Here is a 10,833-nt window from a genome sequence, read left to right as displayed (position 1 = left end):
CCATCATTGCTAACCCCTGCCCCCTCTTCCCCTCCCACCCCTCTGCCATATCTAGAGTTCGTCTATTCCTCCCTCCCATGCTCCCACTCCTTATCCCACTATAAGTCAGCCTCCTTACATCAGAGAAAACATTTGGCATTTGATTTTTTGGGATTGGCTAACTTCATTTAGCATTATCTTCTCTAACTCCATCCATTTACCTGCAAATGCCATGATTTTATTCTTTTTTATTGCTGAGTAATATTCCATTGTGTATATATGCCACAATTTTTTTTTAATCCATTTATCTATTGAAGGGCATCTAGGTTGGTTCCACAGTTTAGCTATTGTGAATTGTGCTGCTATAAACATTGATGTGGCTGTGTCCCTGTAGTATGCTGTTTTTAGGTCCTTTGGGTATAGACTGAGGAGAGGGATCTCTTCCTGTTCTTAAGGTTGCATAATGTCTATCAGTCTCTCCTTAAAAATAACCGAGTCTTCTTTTGCCATGCATATTAACTGCTGAACCTCTCTAGTAAAATTTTCATTTCAATGTACTCTTCAAATCCAGAATTTCTATTTGTTACTACTTTATAATTTCTATCTCTTTATTCATAGTCTCTATTTGATAAGACATTGTTATTTATTGTCCTTTCTTTCCTTCTTTTTTTTCCTCCAGTACCAGGGATTGAACTCAATGCTTTACCTCTGAGCTACATCCCCAGCCCTTTTTGTTTCTGAGACAAATCTAAGTTTTTGTCTTAGCAAGTTAGAGTCTATAAGTTGCCCAGGCTGGTCTTGAACTAATGATCCTCCTGCCTCAGCCTCCCTAGTAGACGAGATTACAGGCCTGTGCTACATGCCCAGCTCCTCTCGCTCTTAGGACATGTTCACAAAACAGTCATGATGTTACTCCATAACGACATTCTGGTCAGCAACGGATGACATGACATCCATGACAGTAGTCCCACAAGGTCCTGTCACCTAGTGACGTCATCCATCTTAGCTTGCATGGGTGCACGCTATGACGTTTGCACAAGGAAATCGCCTCATGAGGCATTTCTCAAAGTGTGCCCCCATCGGTCAGCAACATGTGACTGTAGTCGCCTTGAAGCCTTTGCTCAGCGTCACATCTGGACCCTCTTCAGGTAATTTCTGTTGCCTCTTTTCTTTTCCTATGTATAGCCACACTCCTGTTTCTCTTCACGTCTCCTGATTTTTTGTTAAAAACTGGACATTTTAGATAACAGTCTCATTCTAAACACTGATCTCCCCTATTTGCCAGTACTTGTTATTGTTTGTTGGTTTCTTTGTTTGGTGGCTTGGCTGGACTGTTGGTGTGAAGGCCATGTCTCTGAGGTGTGCTTGCAGCCTCTGGCTTCACGCCTCACAGGAAGCACTTGGGCATGTGTAGTCACCCAGGTGACTGTCATGGCAGGGCTGTCTTTGTCTCTTTCTTTCTCTGATTTCTCAGTTAAGCTATCTGCCTCTGTTGGATCACACCTAGCTAGTAGTCTCCATTTATGACGGATTGCTCTATGGTTTTTGAGAATATAAAATGGAGCATGTAAATTGCTCCATATCTGGTCCAATTAAATTCAACCCCCTTTGCACGGGTCCTCCTGGAGTCCAGTCTTTGAGGTTTGTTACAACCCTAGGAGGGTTCTTCTTTGTCTCTTTCTCACCAGAAAACCTGTCGCTGTCTGTGGTTGAGCAGGTGACTCTCATGGAGTTATTAGCCCCCTCTGAATGCTCACCACCAAACCTCCAAAGTTTTCACCTTTAAGCTTGAATTGCCTCCCACTGAGTTCCAAAAGAAGTCAGTTCCCTTGGGAGAGCTTCCACGATCTCTGGCCTACAGCCATCCTCTCCCTCTGCACAAAACCTCTGCACACCTGCTCTGGATCTGGGGGAAGGGATGGCAGCCTGATGGTCTCAGGGTGACATCCTGCTTTGTGAACAGGATGCTGGGTTGGGCAGTGATTTCTCAGCTTACCATCCATGGCTTGGAACCTCTGTCCTATAAACGGGCTGGAGTAGAGACCATCAGGTATTTCTCGGCCTGCTACACCTGGGCAGAGCGTCTATCCCACCAGGTGGCCCTGGGGAGGAAGAAAGCCCTAGAGCTCCAGCCACTTTTGCCTGAAGAGAGACTTCACAACACAGAGCTGGGGAATGATAAATGTGGGTGCCCTGCCCTTCCTGAGGAAATCTGCAGCCCTCAAAGAGACCGGAAGGAGAGAAAGAGGTGGGGTGGGTACGTGGTGTTCTTGGCTGGGACCTGGAGTAGGACTTCCATCAAGCGGAGCTGAAGGGGCTGAGGAGAGAGCAGGTCACGCCCCAGATGCCCTAGACTTTTGCGATTCTGAAATCGTGTTGATTTTCTTGAATAAATGCTTCTCCACTTGGTCAAGCAAGCTCAGCAAGCGCTCTACCTGTGAGCTATACCCCAGTCCTTGGGAAAATTTTCAGAGACATTAAATGGTTGTGTATTTTTTCCCCAAAATAATTTTTTTTTTTTTTGCCAGTTGTAGCTCAGTTTCTCTGGGGAGAGGGTCTGCAGAGCTCGCTATAGCACTGTTCCTGAAGTTGTTTCTGAATATATGGTATAATACAGCAAAAGAGCAATGCATCACCACCAAGCGAGGATTCTCTTAGGAAGGCAATATTAAAGTTACTTTAATATAGGGGAAACTCCACTGGTGTAATTCACTGTATGCACAAATTGAAAAAAATAAAAATCACAAAACTGTTTTAGTAAATGCAGGAAAAACCACTTGAGAAAAATCCAATATTCATTCCTATCCAGAAAAGAAAAAAAGAAAAAGAAAAGGAAATCATTAAGCCAGTAATAGAAGGAATTTACAAAAAACCTCTACAACTAATACCCTATTTAATAGAGAAAGACTGAAGCACTTGCTTAGCATGCTTGAAAGTTTTTCCCTAAGATCATGAACAGGACAAGCCCACCTATTCACACCACTGTTACCCAACATGGTACCCGAGGTTCTAGCCAACATCCTCAGGCAAGAAAAGGAAGCAAATGGCGTCCAGACTTGAGACAAAGAAAAAACAGTTTTGCGGATGTGGTGCCTCACACCTGTAGTGGCTTGGGAGGGTGAGGTAGGAGGATCGCGAGTTCAAAACCAGACTCAGCAATTTAGCAAGGCCCTAAGCAACTCAGTGAGACCTTGTCTCTGAATGAGATACAAATAGGGCTGGGATGTGGCTTAGTGTTTGAGCACCTCTGAGTTCAATCCCTGGTACCCCCAACCCCCCCCCAAAATAGTTTTATTTGTGAGTCCGATGGAATTTACAAAAGCTACTACAACTAATAAGTGAGTAGAATAAGGTTGCGAGATACAAGGTCAATATACAAAAATTAATAATATTGCTAGTGACAAATAATTGGAAATTTAAATTTTTAAAATAGTATTTATGATCACATAAAGATATGGAGGGCTGGGGTTGTAGTTCAGTGGTAAAGTGCTTGTCTCGCATGCGTGAGGCACTGGGTTTGATCCTCAGCATCATATAAAAATAAATAAATAAAGATATTGTGTCCAACTACAACTAAAAAATATTTTTTAAAAAAGAGATGGAATATTTAGGGATAAGTACCACAAAAAAAGTGTGTTAGGATTGTACAATGAAAGCTATAAAACATCATTGAGAGAAATTTAAAAGGTTTAAATAACTAAAGAAGTTTATCATGTTCAAAGCCAACCTCAGCGAAAGCAAGGCGCTAAGCAACTCAGTGAGACCCTGTCTCTAAATAAAATGCAAACTAGGGCTGGGGATGTGGCTCAGTGGTCGAGGGCCCCTGAGTTCAATCCCTGATATGCCCCCACCCTCCAAAAAAAAAAAAAAAGAAGAAAAAGAAGAAGAGGAGGAACGAATTTGGAGGACTTCAGTGTCTTACCTTGAAAACTTACTCTAAAGCTACAGCAGGGCTTGGGGTGTTGCTCAGAGGTGGAGCACTTGCTTAGCATGCTGAGGCCCTAGGATCAACCTCAGCTCCACAAAAGGAAAGAAGAAGGCAGGAAGGAGGAAAGAAACAAAATCTACAGCAACAGAAGGTGCTGAGATGACTAGATACAGTAGTGGGCTGAAGGCAGCCTCCAAAAGATAAATCCACATTCTAATTCCTGGAACCTACAAATGTTACCTAATCTGGAAAAAGTAACTTTACAGATATCATTAAATTAATCATCTTGAAATGAGAAGGTCTTCCTGGTTTATCTGGGTGGACCCTAAACCCAAAGAAAAATGTTATAAAAGACACCCAGCTAGGAGCAGCCCCGCACACCTGTAATCCCAGCAACTCAGGAGGTTGAAGCAGGAGGATTCCAAGTTCGAGGCCAGCCTCAGCAATTTAGCAAGTCCCTGTCTCAAAATAAAAACATAAAAAGGACTGGGGATGGAGCTCAGTGGTGAAGCACCCCTGGGTTTAATCCCCAGTACCAAAAAATAAAAATAAATAATAATAATAATAAACCCAAATGTCAAACCTAAAGTATAAAAACTTCTCAAAGAAAACATAAGGAAAAATTTGTTTTCAACCTTGGATTGTGCAAGATTTCTTGGATCACAAAAACATGATCTATAAATCAAAGATCAATAAACTTAACTTCACTAAAATTCAAAAACTCTTTTTTTTCGAAGACACTGTTGAGAGAATGAGAAGAAAAGAAAAGTTATACTTTGAAAGTAAACATCTGCCAATTACATGTCTGATAAAAGACTTAGATTCAAAATATAAAAAGAACTCTCAAAATTCAACAATATAAAAACAAATCATTTTTTCATTTTTACAATTCTATAACACAGGGCCTTGTACATGACAGGCAAGGGTTCTACCACTGAGATGCACCCCCCAACCCAAAATGAATATTTATTTTCTTATATGGGGATTGAACCCAGGAACATTTTTCCACTGAACTATACCCCCAGTCCTTTTTATTTTTTATTTTGAGACAGGATCTCACTAAGTTGCTGAGAATGACTTCAAAATTGTGATCCTCCTGCCTCAGTTTCCCGAGTTGCTGGGATCACAGATGCACACCACTGTACCTGACTCCAAGCAATGATTAAAAGGATGGTAAATGGGGGAAAATTGGAACATATACATTACAAAAAAAAAAAAATGATGAAAGGCAAATAAGCAGATGAAAAGATGTTCAATATCACTGTTCATTAAGGAAATGCAAATTAAAACCACAGTAAGTCAGGCATGGTGGTGCTTGCCTATAATTCCAGTGACTCAGGAGGCTAGGGCAAGAGGATCACAAATTCAAGGCCAGCCTCAGCAATTTACCAAGGCCCTATCTCAAATTGAAAAATAAAAATGGCTGGGGATGTGGTTCCACCTCTGGGTTCAATATCCAGTACCAAAAGTAAATAAACAAATAACATGATAAGACCGTGACACATTTATTAAAATGGCTAAAACTGAAATGACTGGCAATATCAAGTTTTGGTGAGGGTGTGGAGCAACTAGAGGTCACCCTGACTATTTTACAACCACTTTGGAAAATGGTTTGGCAATTTTTTTTTTTTTTTTTCTGATGGTGCTGGGGATTGAACCCAGGGCCTGGTGCATGTGAGGCAAGCACTCTACCACACCACGTGAGCCGTATCCCAGCACCTGGCAATTGTTTTTTGTTTGCTTGTTTGTTTGGTACTAGGGATGAACTCAGGGATGCTTAACCACTAAGCCACATCCCCAGCCCTTTTTAAAAAAAATTTACTTTTTATTTACTTTTTAGTTGTCAATGGACCTTTATTTTATTCATTTATTTTTATGTGGTGCTGAAAATCAACCCAGTGTCTCACACATGCCAGGCAAGCGCTCTACCACTGAGCCACAGGACAGCCAACCCAGCCCCCTTTTTTTATATTTATTTTTTAGTTGAACACAATATCTTTATTTTATCTATTTATTTTTATATGGTGCTAAGGATCGAACCCAGGTCCTCACACATGCTAGGCGAGCACTCTACCACTGAGCCACAGCCCTAGAGGGGTCACGCTAAGTTGCTAAGTGCCTCACTAATCTGCTGAGGTTGGCTTTGAACTCATGATTCTTCTGCCTCAGCCTCCAGAATTGCTGGAATCATAGATGTGAGCCACCCAGCTGTTTGGCAGGGGTTTTTGTTGTTGTTGTTGTTGTTTTGTTTTAAAGAGAGAGACAGAGAGAGAATTTTAATATTTATTTTTTAGTTCTCGGCAGACACAACATCTTTGTTTGTATGTGGTGCTGAGGATCGAACCCCGGTCGCACGCATGCCAGGCGAGCGCGCTACCGCTTGAGCCACATCCCCAGCCCCTGTTTGGCAGTTTTTTGAATAGTTCGTGTATATCTACCCTATGATCTCTCAATTCCACCTCTAGATCTACTCAAGAGAAATGAAAACATATATCAACCCAACAACTTTCATGAAATAAATAATCCTAGCAGTATTATTCATAACAATCTCAAACTGGAAATGACCCAAATGGCCCGTCAATAGGTTGTAGAGCGGGCTGGGATTGTGCCTCCCCTAGCACGGGTGGGACCCGGGTTCCATCCTCAGCACCACATAAAAATAAAGGCATTGTGTTGTGTCCATCTACACCTAAAAAATAAATATTTAAAAAAAAATAGGTTGTAGAGCATTCTTAGGGATTAAAAAAAGAAGGAATGAACTATTGATAGATGCAACAATGTGTGTAAATCTTAAAATAATTATAATGAAAGCACATACCAAAAGAACACACACGATATGATTCCATTTATATAAAATTCTGTAAAATGCAAAATACTCATAGTAACTGCTATGGTTTGAATGTGGTTGGTCCTTCAAGGGTCCCCAACATGGTAGTATTAAGAGGTAGTGGAATGCACAAGGCCCTGAGTTCAGTCCCCAGAAACACAGCCCCGCCACACACACACACACACACACACACACACACAAAGATAGTGCAAGCCGGGCTCAGTGGTGCACTGTAATCCCAGCAGCTTGGGAGTCCAAGACAGGAGGATCACAAGTTCAAAGCCAGCCTCAGCCACAGCGAGGCCCTAAGCAACTCAGTGAGACCCTGTCTCTAAATAAAATGCAAAATAAGGCTGGGGATGGGGCTCAGTGGTTGAAGGCCCCTGGGTTCAATCCCTGTACAGTCCCCCCCCACACAAGAAAAAATAAGTAAAATAAAAGATGGTGGGACCTCTAAGAGTTGGGGCCTAGCAGAAAGGGGATAGGTCACTGGGGATACTGCCCTTGGAAGGCACTAATGTGGTTCTCACAGGACACTGTTGAGGACCTATGGGAGGGGGTTGTTTTAATGCTCTGGCTTGTCTCACTATGCAATTTTTTCTGCATGAGGCCATTTCCCTTCCCATCTCTCCACACCACTGGGAGAGCCCTCCCTAGAAGCCACATTAGATAAGGCTACTCAAATTTTGAACTTTCCGCTTCCAAAATGTAAGTTAAACCAACCTCTTTTCTTTATAAATATTCTGCTCCAGGTATTTTGCTATAGCAATAGGAAAAGACTACAGTAACAACATATTCCTACCTGAGGGCCTTTGCATAGGATGCTGCTTTACCCAGGAGTACTGGTCTCCTCACCCTTCTGTGATTAATTCCCTCATCCTTTAGTTTTCAGCTTGCAAAGATTTTCTTTGACCTGTAACCTCCCTTCCCCCAAGCCCTGCTACCTAAATTAGGCAGGTGCCTGTCAATCTCCTCCAGGTGGCCTGCCTCCTTCCCTGGTTCACTCATCACGATGCCCAGCTGCACTGTTAGGCGACTGTGGCTTTATCTAAGGGCTGTGTTCACAGCTGCTTGTGCTCACTTCCTGCATCCACCACACAGACCCTGAGCGTGGGCTCCGAGTGGGCGCTCAGGGAACGTATGTGGGACGAGTGAGGACATGCCCTATACAATACCCCGGGGAAGCTCGGGCCACAGAGCGGCCATTGAACCTCCTGGGGATTAAAGTCCACCACGTTCCACCCGGCAGGAAGAATTCAGAGCTGCCATTAATTCACACTCCACATACATGATTGTGACTGAGTAAGACATCAAGACAATCTCGCCCTTTGTTGAGGCTGTGGGAGTCTTAGGGACAGGGAGAGAGAAGCCAGTCTAAAATCAGTCGCTTTTTGAAAACCATCAGCTCAAGAAATTAAGGATTCTGCCAGCGTGCCCTGAATTTCTGGGCCCAGCAATTAATTCCTTCTAGATTAAAGGATTGTTGTGTTTCTGATACATTATTATGCGGAGTGGGCTTGCTGCGAATTTCAAACTTTAACCAGCATCCTCATTAACTGGGACCTTTTATCTGTGTGCAATTTCTAGCAGGGACCAGCGGGTACAAAGTGAGCTGGGGCATCCCAAACTGCATCCAGGGGGCATCCTGAGGTCCATTCAGCCAGTGCCCTGCTCCTGGTGGTGACAGTAGCTGACTTAGAACACACGCGCACTGGCCTGACCTTGTCCAATGCCCCCTGGATCTCACCTACCGTCTCCAGCTCCCTGGCGAGGAGATCAAGGCAGAGGCTGATGACCCCGCTGCCCAGGCCAGGGGGGGACCCAAGTCTACCTGATTCCCAGGCCCTTGCCTTCCACTGGGGCCCTCTGCAGAAGGCCGGGCTGGGCCTTCTGGGCCACTCTCCATCCGAGAGCTATTCTATCTTGGACGGTGTCCAGAACTGCTTCTGGCTGGGAGTGAGGTTCTCTGGGGAGCAGGCTGTTACCTGGAGGCTGAGCCTGGGTCAGGGCTCCACCCTTTGAGAGCACCCCACACTTTGGACCCAAGGAAGTCACCTTCTGCCATCCATCATAAGCAGGTACCGTCCCCTCTCCAGCTCAGACCCCCTCCTGCTGGGCGTCTGGTGGAACTGGGGTTCTCTCAGGCCCAGTCCAGCCCGATGGCATCAGAGCAGGATCTTGGAGGAGGACGTTCCCAGGATCCCCATCAGATGTTGGCTGAAGCACCTCAGGAGGAGCCTGGGCACCCCCAGCTTTCCAGCAGCCCCCCATTGGGGTTCACACAAGTTCGTACACATTTAAGCACCGTTATTTCCTCACCTGGACCCCCAGAACCAGTGCTCCCCAGCTGAGGGCGGCCCCAGGTCAAGAGCCAGGCCACGGCTCCCCGTGCAGCGGGCTTCTTCTGAAACCCTGAGGTGTCCTTCTAGAAACTAGATGCTCAGGGGGATGGGGTCAGGGCTCTAGGGGCTCTGACATCCCTGGGAAGAGTGCCCCCTCCCGCTCCCCAGAGGAGGGGCCAGGAGCCAGGTGGCCCCTGAGCCCAGACACTGTCCCTGGACCTCCTTCCTCCAGGACCCTGGTGTCCACCTGTCCGTCAGCCACATCAGCAGAGGGCTTCTCAGGGCTTCCACTCAAGTGGCTGAGGGCTCCCTCAGGGTCAAGTGGCTGATTAGGTTTTCCTCAAACACAAAAATCCGTCACCGCACACTCACTGCTGTTTAAAAAAATAATGATGAGGGCTGGGGATGTGGCTCAAGCGGTAGCGCGCTCGCCTGGCATGCGTGAGGCCCGGGTTCGATCCTCAGCACCACATACAAACAGAGATGTTGTGTCCGCCGAAAGCTAAAAAATAAATATTAAAATTCTCTCCCTCTCTCCCTCTCTCTTTAAAAAAAAAATAATAATAATGATGAGGGCTGGGGCTGGGGCTCAGCGGCAGAGAGCTCACCTAGCACGTGCGAGGCCCTGGGTTCGATCCTCAGCACCACATAAAAATCAAATAAAGATTGTGTCCATCTACAACTAAAAAATAAATATTAAAAAAATAATAATGAATGGAAAGCAGGATCGAGGATTTTCCTCCAAAACTTCAACAGAAAATGACCCTATGACCCAGCAACTCCACTTCTGTGTATATCCCCCCTGCAAATTGAAAACAGGATCTCAAAGGGACAGCAGCCAAAATGAGGAAGCCAGCCCGTGGCCACCAAGGGATGAAATCTCAGCAAAACGCAGCTCGTCCCCGCATGGAATCAGGTTCAGCCTCGGAAAGGAGAGAAAGTCTGATCCCCGCTGCCACACGGGTGCCACAGGGCAAGGTGCTGAGGGAGCAAGAGGTCTGAGAGGGCGGAGGCCTGCGAGTCCACCCAAGAGGCCATCCAAGAGGGCAGACTCAGAGACAAAGGACGAGAGGGTCCCCAGGAGCTGGGGGCCGTGGGGAGCCAGCAGTATTTAGTGGGTGCAGAATTTCAATTTTACTAGATAATAAGAGGGGCTGGGGCTGGGGTTAGAGCGCTTGCCTGGCATGTGTGAGGCACTGGGTTCGAGTCTCAGCACCACATAAAAGTAAGTAAATAAATAAAATAAAGGTATTGTGTCCATCTACAACTAAAAAACTATATATATTTTATAGATAGATAGATATGGATATAGATATAGATATAGATATAGATATAGATATAGATAGATGAGCTGGGCGTGGTGGCACACTCCTGTCATTCCAGCAGCTTGGGAGGCTGAGGCAGGAGGATCGTGAGTTCAAAGCCAGCCTCAGCAATTTAGCAAGGCCCTAAGCAGCTCAGTGAGACCCTGTCTCTAAATAAAATAAAAAATAGGGCTGGGGATGGGGCTCAGTAGCCGGGTGCCCCTGAGTTCAATCCTCAGTACCGCCTACCAAAAAAAAAGATGAAAAGAGTTCTGGAGATGGATGATGGTGTGGTGGCCCAATATCATGAATGTGTTTGATACCACAGAACCATATACTTCAAAATGGTTTGGAGAGGGGCTGGGGCTGGGGCTCAGTGGAAGAGCACTTGCCTAGCACATGCGAGGCACTGGGGTCAATCCTCAGCACCACATAAAAATAAATAAAATAAAG

This window comes from Marmota marmota, unplaced genomic scaffold (assembly GCF_001458135.2).
Source record: "Marmota marmota marmota unplaced genomic scaffold, marMar, whole genome shotgun sequence".
In the NCBI taxonomy this organism is placed as follows: Eukaryota; Metazoa; Chordata; class Mammalia; order Rodentia; family Sciuridae; genus Marmota; species Marmota marmota.
This window is presented reverse-complemented; position numbering follows the sequence as displayed.